This window comes from Molossus molossus, unplaced genomic scaffold (genome assembly GCF_014108415.1).
Source record: "Molossus molossus isolate mMolMol1 unplaced genomic scaffold, mMolMol1.p scaffold_m16_p_18, whole genome shotgun sequence".
In the NCBI taxonomy this organism is placed as follows: domain Eukaryota; kingdom Metazoa; phylum Chordata; class Mammalia; order Chiroptera; family Molossidae; genus Molossus; species Molossus molossus.
In genome coordinates, this window is record NW_023425353.1 from 21,180,474 (window position 1) to 21,193,789 (window position 13,316).

Sequence of the window (13,316 nt, forward strand, 5' to 3'; positions counted from 1 at the left end):
GGGAGCATTTTCTCTGACCTGGATGCACACTGGGTACGTGAAGGGGTACAGCAGGAGGTAGGATGCCAAAGTAGATAGGTGCCTGATCCTAGAGCTTTTAATGCCAAGCTCAGTGGTTTGGCTTTTATTTGCCATGGCAATGGTGGGTATGTGGGGGAGGAGGAGTGCTGTGAGTTCTTTCCCTAGATAATTTACACTTTCACAAGAAAAGGCTTCAGTTGAGTCCATACATGAACCCAAGGTTAGGGATAAAGCCTCTTATTGTGGAAAGAGAAAAACATTATTGCTCAAAAGAAGATATTTTAGATCTGAGAGCCAATATCTTGGATGCATTGGAATAAGATGCTTGGCATAATTCAATACTACAGATTTCATTAATGAGATCATTTTTCAAAATAAGAACAGAAGATTTATCTTGCTTCCATGACAATGTGGGATCTGCTCCACTGTTAGTAAAGGAAAGTAACTCTGGGACAATGGGACATGCCATTTGAAGGTTTATAATGGGGCATTGCTTCCTGAGACATGTCAGTGGCAGATAACACTGAGATGAGGGGAAGGCTTTCTTTTTAGGCAATCTGGATTTAAAATGATCAAATTGGAGATTCTCTAGGACTCACGTCTCCTGTTGCAGCACTGCCCACTGCTGTAGGGATCATAAAGCAATGTGCCTTATTGATTTAGTCAGCAAATATTTCCTGAACATAAACTCTATGGCAGTCACTGGGGATAGAGTGGAGAGCATGTTTGACATTGTAAATGTATCACACCAATAAGTGAATTTGCTAGTATTCTAAGTACTATGGATAAGAATTCATGGTGCAATGAAAGGTTCTAATAGGGGAATTTGATCTAGCTAGAGAGGCCAAGAAGGGTTTTCCTGAGCAGGTGAGGCTTATGCTGAGATTTCAGCCAAGTAGTTGATGAGGGGAAGGGAAAGGTATTCAAGACAGAGGAAATAGCATATTCAAAGGCCCTGAGATGAGAGAGAGCTAGGGGCAGATAAGGGATTAAGAGAACCCAATGTGGCTGGAAGAGAAGAGTAGAGGAAATAAGAAATGAGATGAGGCTTTGGAAACAGAGGCTAAACCACCCATGCCTTGTTGGCTAAAGAAAGGATTTAAAAATGATATTCTTTGATCAATTAGAACACCATGGGGAATCGACCTGATCAGATTTATGTTTAGAACAGATTTCCCATATGTACTATGGAGATCCAATGGGAGGGAGTTAGGAGCAGGTATGTTTAAAAGGTTACTTCACACCTGAAGGCATCAGGATCCCAAGTATCACGCACGTGTGCAGAGCCAAATTTCTACCTTCATTGTTACTTTGAATTAAGATTAAACCTTTACAAAATTACTATTATTCCTATTGTGTGGCAGAACCCATCTTTCAAACAAAATCTTAAGTTTCTAGAAACCAATATATATTGAGCTGCTCTCAGGTGAAGATGGGGTGGTAATGGACAGAATCTGTTTGTGATGATTAATTTATATGTCACCTTGGCTGGGCTGCAGTGCCCAGATATTTAGTCAGATATTATCCTGGCTATTTCTGTGAGGGTGTATTTGAATGAGATTAACTTTAAACTTGGAGGACTTTGAGTAAAGAAGACTGCCCTCCATGATGTGGGTGGGCCTCATTTGATCAGTTGAAGGCCAGGATAGAACTAAAATACTCACCTAAACAAGAATAAAGTCTGTGGCAGGCAGCATTTGGACTTGAATTGCAGCATCAGCTCTTCTCTGGGTCTCCAGCCTGCTAGCACACCCTGCAGCTTTTGAATTCAGCTTCTATAATCATGTGAGTCAATTCCTTAAAATAAGTCTCTCTCTCTTCTGTTGGTTATGTTTCTTGGAGAAGGCAGACCAATACACCATCTATCTCTTCCCTACTCCACTACACCCCTACAGGAGTACAATCCTTTTTATTCCTTAGAGCCAAGTTTGAAAACCATTGAGTTCAAGCCTTGAAAGGAAGTGGAGGAAAGGAAAATTTACTGAGAATGTATATGAGACCCTAGCACCCTTCTTAGATCTATGCGATTATTTCCCTCTCCTAGTTTTAAAATACTTGGAAGAATGATGATTATAAAATGGAAAGTGTTTTTTAAATAGGAGTAAAAGCATTTTACTCCTAATTTTCTATTTTAATCTCTAAGCATGAAATTGTACAACAGAGATCAGCTAAGGATGAATAGAGAAAATTGACCTGTCTGGAATGTTAATGAGACTCTTCACCTTCCTGGGCTGGAAGAATAGGAAGGAATATCTCGTCGCTTATATTAACAGTGATTTTTAACAGTATTGGGTCTTGGGTGTCTTTAATAATCACAGTGCCTAGCACAGTAAATGCAGAAAGAGGTCTAATAAAGAATCTTGTGTGTGTGGCACATCAGGGATCTTCTGGCTTATCTAGAAGTTCATGTGCTGGGGAGCAGGGCTGGGACAAACCTTCAAAATTCATGGCACTCACCTACCTCTATCCACCACCTCTGTGACTTTCTCCCCTGGAATGATGTTTTATTAGCAAGGCCCTCCATACCTTCAAGCCCCAGATACTCACCCCTAGGCATCATCCTCTGTTCCCTACATGGGAGCATCTAGCATCCAGCCGCCCGTGTCATGATCTCTGAATGGAAGCTTTTCTCTGCCACAGGCGCGGATCATTTCAGTGCCTTGATTTTCCTGATGGATGAAAGGAACCACGTCTGAAAGTCCCAGATGGATCTGTTGGTGCTGCCTCACCCTCCGTTTCAAATTCTGTTTGTGGACCCCTGTTCTCCTCATCTTCCAGTTATAAACTTGTTGAGGTAGAGCACACAAGCAACATGAGCTTGCCCGCTTGAAGAGAGATCACACTGGCTTTCATACTACAGAGGGAACAGGCCCAATAAATTATAGCACTACCTCGAAATTAAAAATTTTTATTCAGAAACCAGTGGCGCTGAGGAAAAAGCACCCGAGAAGCAAATACAAGGCGATTAAAAGTGTGGACGTTTAATTGATGCTGGGGGTTGACTCAGTTTGCCATTTGAATTCGGACCCCGGGGCTCTCCGAAGGCACTGCATGTGTCCTAAGCTTTGTTGAGGGACTCCTTGCGGGCACGCTGGTTGGCTGCAGGTGTCTGACCTTCACTCTTTGGAGGTGCTGTAGAAGGCTTGCCTGATAAAATGCAATTATCTTTGCGGCAGAAAGGATGACAAACCACCAACCAAGCCAGAAGTAATTATTCTGTCTGGGACTTCAATAGGAATATCAAATGGAACTCCAAGTTGTTATACAACTCTTTACAAAAGTATTTCAGTTGGATTGGAGCCTTAGGGAGGATGAGCAGTAATGGAAATGTGCGGTCTTAGGAATCAGGAGACCTGGGGTCCAGTCTGAGCTATTTCTTACCAGGTTTCTTAGCTCAAACCAGTCACTTTCCACTGCCGCTCTGTGAGCTCATCTGCAGAAAGCAGGAGTGGGCTGGATGATGTCTGAACTCCTTCTGGCTATTTCTTTCTAAGGCCATGGATAGTTAGGTGTTCTGTTGCGTGGTCATCTAAAACTGTCCTTATTGCCCTGGCCGGTTTGGCTCAGTGGTTAGAGCGTCGGCCTGCGGTTCAGAGAGACCCGGGTTCGGTTCCTGCTAAAACTGTCCTTATTTTATTTGAAACAAGTTTAAATTGAGAAGGTGAAAATAGAGACTGACTTTTAAAAATTTTATTGAATTTATTGGGGTGACATTGGTTAATAAAATTATATAGGTTTCAGGTGTACAATTCTATAACATATCATCTGTATATTATATTGTGTGTTCACCAACCAAAGTCAAGTCTCCTTCTGTCACAATTTATCCTCCCCTTTACCCGCTTCTTCCTTCTGCCACCCCCCTTTCTCTCCGGTAGTCACCATATTGTTGTTTGTGTCTGTGAGTTTTTTTTTCTTAATCCATTCTCCTGTTGTAGATAGGGATTGATTTTTGACTTTACCAAGATAGCTTTGTAGTAGGTGTGAGGGAGAATATCCTTCTATCATGGGGGTGTGGGACTTTCCATGATCATTTATAGCATTGGAGGACCTGTGGGGGACTGTGAGATGAGTTTCAAATGTATCCACTGAGCTGGATGGAATTTTCCAGGCTACACGTTCCAAACTCTTAATAACACAAGTCTCTTTATAGGCCGTAGAGACAAATTCCAGGCAAATTCTTGGTCCTTTTGAGGGGTGAATGAGAGCTCTATGAAGTCAAGGATCATATTTATCATGGTCTCCTGCAGGTAAATAGTAGATTCCTAATACTTATTTGTTAATTTAACAAATGAATAGATGATTGGGCACAATAGACTTAGGGAAAAATGAAGGAGGGCTTGGGTATCTTATTATTATTATTTTTTCATTTGAATTTATCAATTCCTTTCTGTTGTGGCTGCTGAGAGATTCTGGAAGTGCTTTGGTAGGCCAGAAAATTCCCATCTTTCTGAGGAGGACAGTTAGCCAATGCACGGAGGTTATTCTTGTGGTGAGATTAGATCTCTTCATTTTCTTCTATGATCCAGTTGGAAATTACCAAAAGGAGATGTTGGGTTAGAAATGAGCATCAATTAAAAAATGGGCAGAGGAACTAAATAGACACCTCTCCAAACAGGACATACAAATGGCTAAGAGACATATGAAGAAATGCTCATCATCACTAATCATCAGAGAGATGCAAATTTAAACAACAATGAGGTATCACCTCACACCTGTCAGAATGGGCGCCATCAACAAATCATCAAACAACAAGTGTTGGCGAGGGTGTGGAGAAAAGGGGACTCTAGTACACTGCTGGTGGGAATGCAGACTGGTGCAGCCACTATGGAAAACTATGGTGTCTCCTCAAAAAAGTAAAAATTGAACTGCCATTTGACACAGTGATACCACTTCTAGGAATATACCCTAAGAAGCCTGAAACACCAATCAGAAAGAATATATGTACCCCCATGTTTATAGCAGCACTATTTACAATGACTAAGATCTGGAAACAGCCCAAGTGTCCATCAGTAGACAAATGGATAAAAAAGCAGTGGTACATTACACAATGGAGTACTACACAGCTATAAGAAAGAAAGATCTCTTATCTTTTGAGACTACATGAAGGGACCTGGAAAGTATCATCCTAAGTGAAACAAGCCAAACAGAGAAAGACAAGTTTCATATGATCTCACTTATTTGTGGAATATAATGAACATAACAGTCTGAGGAATGGGGTCGTCCCAGAGACGTGGAAGTGGGGTACAGACTGACAATTCCAGAAGAGGGGATGGTGGGGGAGAGATAAACCACAGAATTTATATGCATGTATACATGAACAGTGGACATAGACAACAAACTGCAGAAAGGGCAGGGAGGGAGGGGGGGGAATCAGTGGGGGAAAAAGGAGAAACATCTGTAACAAAAATTAATTAATAAAAAAAAAAAAGAAATGAGCATCAAGAAATAATCCAGAAACAGTAAGGATGTTATCCAACTTAGTCTTATTTCTGTCACTCACCACTCCTTCCTCTCACTTTCTGAAACCTTCCCTGAACCCCCTGGCTAATCTCTATTTTTGGTTCCTCTAGATTTCTCTATTGTGGTACAGAACACTCATTTGCTTCTGCACATATATTCCCAGCTTCAACATGACCTTCCCAAGGATAGGACCTTATCTTGTCTTTTTGTGTCCTTAGAACAGCCCTTTTATCCATGCTTGCTCAGAAAGAAGGTTCTTCAGAGATGTCTGTGATCTTTTGGTCGATGAACAGGAGGAAGCAGACCTTCAAAGATCAGTGCTGATGACTTGGTAGCATCTAATGCATGCCTAGGACTAACTGAAAGACCACAAAGCAAAGAAGAGATGCAGTTCCTATCTTTAAGCTTCTTACAATTTAGTTAGGAAGTGAAGATCTACACATAAAAAAATAAGTTGAGATATATACAAAAAGATTAAAGTCAAATGCTAGGTTGTGTGGATATAGGCAATTTAGCCTTTTTGGCATTTAGAAGAATCAGATAGTTAAGAATAACATCTTATTTTCTAAAGTGTTTGTAATGCACCTTAAAAAGCAACAACAAACCAATGTAGGCACAACTGTTATCAGTGGGGAGAGGTCCTTGTCCTTACCTGTTGCTCATGGGAGTAGAATTCTTACGCTATCCCAAGAAAAGGATTTTCTGAGACTCACATGGCAGGATGAGGTATTGTAGAAAGCTTTATTTCTGTGGAATTATACCCCAGAGTTTCCAAGGTCCTATTTCCCTTTGTTCCCCCAAGGAAGAAATGTAGCTGTGGCTTCAGTAGGACCAGAATCAGACCCAAACCAGAATTTCCTTTCCATGTTGAAGCAGAGTCCAGTCCAGCATCAGGCTAGCTTATCTCGTGTTCCCTGCTGAAGTCCACTAGTCCACTGCATGTGGGGTCCACAGGGCCACATGGCTATGGAGAAAACATGGCAGGAGCAAAGTCAAAGGAACCAGAGAGCCAAGAGCAAGAATTCCTTTGTCGAGGGATTATATACCCCAAAATTTTCTCAGGCTTGCATTGGCTCTACCCACTCTGGCCAATGATCTCTGTCCCCAGGTTTGACTGTCAGGCATCTTCCCAATACCACCCCGACTCACTGTGCATGCATTTATCTCCCCTTTGTCCAATCCCTTCCCCCAGTAATCTGCAGTGAATGGCCCGGTGTTCTCTGGGGAGTGAGAAATTGCAGCTTCCTGGTGAAGCTGCCCAAATGGCTATGCTTATACTGTCTGGCCTTTCCTTTGCTCCTTTCCTATTATTAATAACTAGCTAATTACAATTGTTTCACAACCACGTTCTAGAATCAAATACTGTCAAACAAAACAGCCAGGCAGTCAGTTTCTTCTCTATGTTAAATTATCAAATTATAGGGTATTTATGGCCTGTGCCTGTTGGGTAGTTTCACCCTTGCCTTTGTGAGACCACAAAGAAAGGAATAAAGTATCGTTCACCTCATTCCTAATCCCCTGAAGCGTAGTTTCTTGGGCAGATGTATTCAGGTTTCTTTTCTGCTGATGGGAGGAACCTGACTCACAGCTGCTACAGTGGAATTCCTGACATTCTTCAGACAAGTACATTAGAAAATTATTTGATGGTAAGTAAACCATCACACAAATGCATCTTGCTTCCTTGTAACTATGAAATTCAACATGTACCAACCGAGTGCCAGCAGGATGCCCAGCACTAGTCTAGATGCTGAGAATATAGTAGTAAAAGTACATGCACCTTTCTGGAGTTTATAGCCTAGTTGGAGGAAACGTACTATAAATAATGAACACAGTAAGCAAATCAATGACATAGAATGTTAGAAGGTGGTCAGGGCTATGGGAAAGCATAGGGCAGACAAAGGAAATTGGGGGTGACAGCAGAGTGAAGAGTGGGTTGCCATTTTACATAAGGTGGTTGGGAGGAACCTCAGGGACAGGCAGCCATTGAACAACGACTTGAAGGAGTTAAGGGAGCGAGCCATGAAAATATCTGGGGAAGAGCATTCTGGGCAGAGGGACCAGCCAGTGCAAAAGCCTGAGGTGGGAGGAGTGTGCTGCATATGAGAGGAAGCTCCTAAGGAGGCCAGTGTGGCTGGGGTAGGGAGCATGAAGAGATGGTGTCAGAGGATTGTGTAGAACCTTGTGGGCCACAGGACATCCCTGGGCTTTGACACTGATGAATAAATAAGGAAAGGGGGCTCATTTGTTTTATGATCATATTTTTAGGGGATATACATACCAAACTCTTAGTAGACTATTTGTCTCACGATGTAGTTTTGTCTACTTTGTTTTGATCTGCAAGAACCTCTATTTTAAGGCCAGTCACCTGTCAGTATGGTGTAATGAAAAGAACCAGCCTGGATATAGTTATCAGATTCACCTCTAACTGGATTATTTCTTTCTGGTGTCCTTGACTATAATGTGAAGGAGTTGAGTTAAATCAGGAGGGGAAACATTTATTTTTTGTATCGACTCTAGTTTGTTGGCAGCGTTTGCTTAAAGTGTCTGAAGGAGTCTTCGTTCAGCTTTTGGCTGTGCAGTAAAATCTTTGTGATTGATTAGCAATGTCTACCTTGGGCACAGGCAGGAGGCAGTGATGAGTGTGCTGTGAGCTAAGAGGGTGTGAAACTTGTCATTCTTTGTATTTGGTTTTCAAGACAAGAACTACAGAGTTTTGCCTATGTGAACTTTCAACTCTGTTCATCACAAATTGTGTGAAGACTGGCTAAAAGGAGGACAGATTTGTAAGAAATGAACTGGAAAATAGGGATCTTATGTACTTTTATGTGACAGTACAAATCCTCAATTATAAAATACAAATTTTCCCTGATAGTCCTTATGATAAGACAAAAATAACATTTCAGGCTCTCCCTCAAAAGCCAGTGAGATATATTGGACAGGTATTTTCCCAGTTTTATAGGAAATTGAAGCACAAAGCCATAACTGATTGCATAATTAGCAAATTAACTATATTTAACAAGTGCTATTAATAATTACTCTTAGACAGCCTAGGTATCCAGCTAGGCCGCCCTAGGAAATGAAGATGCATAATCCTTCTAGCTTTATTTGAAGACCTGTGGTTGGGCAGAACTAGAACTCAGAATTAAAAAAAAATCCTCACAAGGACATATTCATTGATTTTAGAGAGAAGTTGAGAGGGGGGAAAGAGAGAGAGAGAGAGGGAGAGAGAGAGAGAGAGAGAGAAAGAGAGAGAGACAAAATCAATGTGAAAGAGAAACATGGACTGGTTGACTCCTATATGCGCCTTGACCAGGGGTCAAACCCGAAAGCCAGGCATGTGCCCTGACGGGGAATTGAACCTGAAACCCTTAGTTGCACAGGGCTAGAACTCAGATGTTTTTATTCAAAGCCATTTCCTTTTACCCCAAATTTGGATACATTAGACACAGTGTAGGACTATGATAGTTGCAGGTACCAGTTTTTGTGTGCTTACTGTGTACTCAGTCATGCACAAAACACTTATTGCATAGCATCTTAATTTAGTTCTCATAACACTTTAGGCTCAATATGATTCTTTCTGTTTACAGATAGTGAAACGAAGGCTGAGAGGGGGGAATTTACTTTTACCACCAAAGTCACAGAGTTAGTAAATTCTGTCTATATTCAAGTCTAGCTCTGTGCAATCCAAAATTCAGGTTCAAGCACAACTTTCTTTTTTTAATCCTCATCTGAGGACATTTTTGCATTTATTCTCAGATAGAGCGGGAGGGAGAGAGGGAGAAAGAGAGAGAGAGAAACATTGATGTGAGAGAGACACACCGAATGGTTGCCACACACATGACCCTAACAGGGGCCGACGACAAACTGCAACCGAGGTACTTGCCCTCAAGGGAACCAAACCTGGGTCTCTCTGGTCCGTGGGCCGACGCTCTAACTGCTGAGCAAAACAGGCCAGGACAAGCACAACTTTCTTTCTTTCTTTTTTTTGCATGTATCTTCAGATAGAACGGGAGGAAGAGAGAGAGAAACGTCAATGTGAGAGAGACACACCAAGGGGTTGCCACCCACACGACCCCAATTGGGCTGGGGACAAACTGTAACCGAGGTACATGCCCTCAGCGGGAACCAAACCCAGGACTCTCCAGTCCCCGGGCCGATGCTCTAACCACTGAGAAAAATCGGCCAGGGCAAGCACAACTTTCTTAATTAAAAAATATTTGTGTTAAAAATATTCAAATAAAAAAAATCCTCATCACTAATTGAAACATTTTATATTTAAAATGGGTTTTAAATAAAATCAAATGTCCTGAGCGAATACATTACCTCAGTGTTATGTTCAGATTGAATTGCTCCTTTAAGAAGGGAGTTGGGGGAGATACTGAGATTGAGATTAGAGTAAACTCCATACAAATAACATGATGGGCATCCTTATCTTAATTCCAGACATCATATGCAGCAGAATTTTCACTGACATATCACCTAAGGCAACAGAAACAAAGGAGAAAATGAACACATGGGACTACATCAAACTCAAATCTTCTGCACAGCAAAAGAAACAACCATCAAAATGGAAAGGCAACCCATTGTATGGGAGAACATCATTGCCAATGCTACATCAGATAAGGGGTTAATTTCCAAAATATATAGAGTACTCATACAATTAAAAAAAAGAAAGACAAAGAATCCAATTAAAAAATGGGCAGAGGACCTAAATAGACACCTCTCCAAACAGGACATACAAATAGCCAAGAGACATATTAAAATGCTCAACATCACGAATCATCAGAGAGATGCAAATTAAAATGATTATGAGGTATCATCTCACACCTGTCAGAATGGCCTCCATCAACAAATCATCAAACAACAAGTGTTGGCGAGGGTGTGGAGAAAAGGGGACTCTAGTACACTGCTGGTGGGAATGCAGACTGGTGCAGCCACTACGGAAAACACTATGGTGTTACCTCAAAAAATTAAAAATTGAATTGCCATTTGACCCAGTGATCCCACTTCTAGAAATATACCCTAAGAAGCCTGAAACACCAATCAGAAAGAATATATGTACCCCCATGTTCATAGCAACACTATTTACAATAGCTAAGATCTGGAAATAGCCCAAGTGTCCATCAGTAGACGAATGGATAAAAAAGCTGTGGTACATATGCACAATGGAGTACTATGCAGCGGTAAGAAAGAAAGATCTCTTATCCTTTGAGACGACATGGAGGGACCTAGAAAGTATTATCCTAAGTGAAACAAGCCAAGCAGAGCAAGACAAGTATCATAATCTCACTTATTTGTGGAATATAATGAACATAACAGTCTGAAGAACAGGGTAGTCCCAGAGATGTGGAAGTGAAGTACAGACTGACAGTCCCCAGAAGAGGGAGTGGTGGGGGAGAGATAAACCACAGAACTTACATGTATGTATGCATGAACAATGGACATGGACAACAAAGCTGGGGACAGGGCGGGGAGTGAGGTGGGAGGAGGGTGTCAATGGGGGAAAAAAAAGAAACATCTGTAACAAAAATAAATAAAAAACAAAACAAAACAAAAACAACACAGTGGGGGGGGGGGGAATACTACCTTTTGACTTGGGGGAGGAAGGCCTTGCCTGAAGAGAGAGCTGTTTTGTTTATCTTTCTGCTCCAAGGGGGAAAACTAGGTCGGGTATATCCTGGCAAAGAGCTGCAGGGCGTGGGAAGAGCCTTTCTGGCTGTTGATCAGATGTGTGTCAGAACTACAAAGTAAGGACTTCCCTTTTATTGACTCAGACTGCTTAGAAAGGTGAAGAGTTGACCTGTGGGGAACTTGGCAGTGCAAGCTAGCAACCAAGAGAAGGCGCTTTGGAGTTTTTGAGACTGAGAACTACCTTAAATCCCCAAGTGAGTTGTGGGGTCTGGGGTTATGTCTCTGGACTGTGGCTCAGGTGAGTTAAAAGAAAATGTTTTAATCAAAAAATGCATAAAGGAAAGTTACTCACATACTTTAGTCGACTTCAGAGTGGCTCTAGAAAGTGATTTAATATGTGTTTTATCAAGACTTGATATATGTATGGACTATATTTTCAATTTTAATATATGTTGGAATATATGTATGTACATTTGAGTACAAAAAACAAATATATTCAATTTCATCGTCAAAGCAAGTGGATCTAACAAAGAGTTTTCGTTGTGACCCCATGTCCCAAATAAGAATTGAGCTTAGATGTCTGTCTCTGGCAGATTACCACTACCTGCTGACAAAATATCTAAATTATAGGGTTGCTTACAAAGAGGAAAAGAAAATCGAGCTTAGTTAATCACACTGAACAATTAAAGTAAGGAATAGAAGTCCAGGTAGTGATGGTCCATAAAGAAAAAGAAATGATCCCCCTCCCCTTGCTGTTTAGAATCCATTGTTGTCATTCTGCAGATCCTCCAGGCCACACACCTGCTTAGTGCTGCTCACGGGTTTGACAGTGTCTCAGCAGCTGTACCCATTTTCCTGTCTTAGCTTGTTTCTCCTCCCTCTGTTCCCTACCACAATTATCACAGTGCGTAAAGGAAAGAGAATTTTCACATTTTTTGGATTAGATCCTAGATAAATAAGCCCGTTTTTATGTTCACGGACGATTGACAATTCTGCTGTCATAAAGAATAAAGGGGGGTACAGAAGACCAACGTCTATGACCTTCATTGAGTCTCAAATCCCAACAATTCTGTGGCTGGGTTATTGTATGCTAACCCATGAGTAGTCATTTTAGAGAATGTAGTGTTATAGAACAGGGTGCTTTAATTTCAGATGTATTTCCTGCTTCATAAAAGTCAGCAGCATAAAAAGTAGTCAAGCTAAAATGTGTGAGTAGTAACCTAACCATATCAATAATTTAAGGCCAGGGAGGGTGTAGCTCTGTGTGCTGCTTGCTCCTTAGTTTGTTTTGCTGTATTTCTATTGGTTTTGTTGCTTTTGTTTTTTGCTTCCAAGACTACTGGATGCTTATGCAATGTTGAGATCTCAGAAGCACAGTTAGAATGAACTGGTTGTGCTGGTCAGTGGAACAATCAAAGCAGGATTGTAGAGGGGCAACCTATTATCAAGACATAGGTTCAGTGATAAAATCAGAGTGACAATGTAGAACCTTGGTCTTTGGAATAAGATTGGCTTACAAAGTTAGAGCATGATTAGCAGGAAGAAGAGTTTCATGTTGAATCTCGTGATTGGTTGAATCAGAGATTTAAAAATTGATCAGGGAAAGAATTGGCTTTTGATCTTGGGAGTAGCTGAGCCTTCTGATGATGGATAAGTGGTCTCAGCCATGGAGAGGTGTGTGATGCAGAGAACCAGACAGATCCTGATTATGCCACAGAAGAGAATGTGTTTGTGTGTGTTTGTGTGTGCGTGTGTGCGTGTGTGTGTGTGTGTGTGTGTGTATGGGAGGTACATTTCCAGGCAGTATTTCATATTTCAGGATAGGGGTTCAGAGCAGGCAGTGAATTTTGATTAGGGTCACTGGGTGGTAGATCCCCCAAATTTGGTGATTTGCTGGAAGGACTCTTAGGAATCAGCATAAGCTTGTATTTACAGCCATGGTTTAGTATAGGGAAAGGATACAAAGCAAAATCAGCAAAAGGAAAAGGTGCATGGAGTGGAATCTGGAGGAAACCAGGCACAAGCCCCCAGGAATCCTCTCCCCAAGGAGTCTCGCAGGACATGCCAAAGTCCTCCAGCATTGAATTGTGACCCACATGTGGATATTAATTACCAGGGAAGCTGGTAAGAATTCCAGGCTCCCAGAAGGAGAACAGTGTTTAATATAAACCACATGGCTTGTACAGATTGTTTAGGCAGTTGTA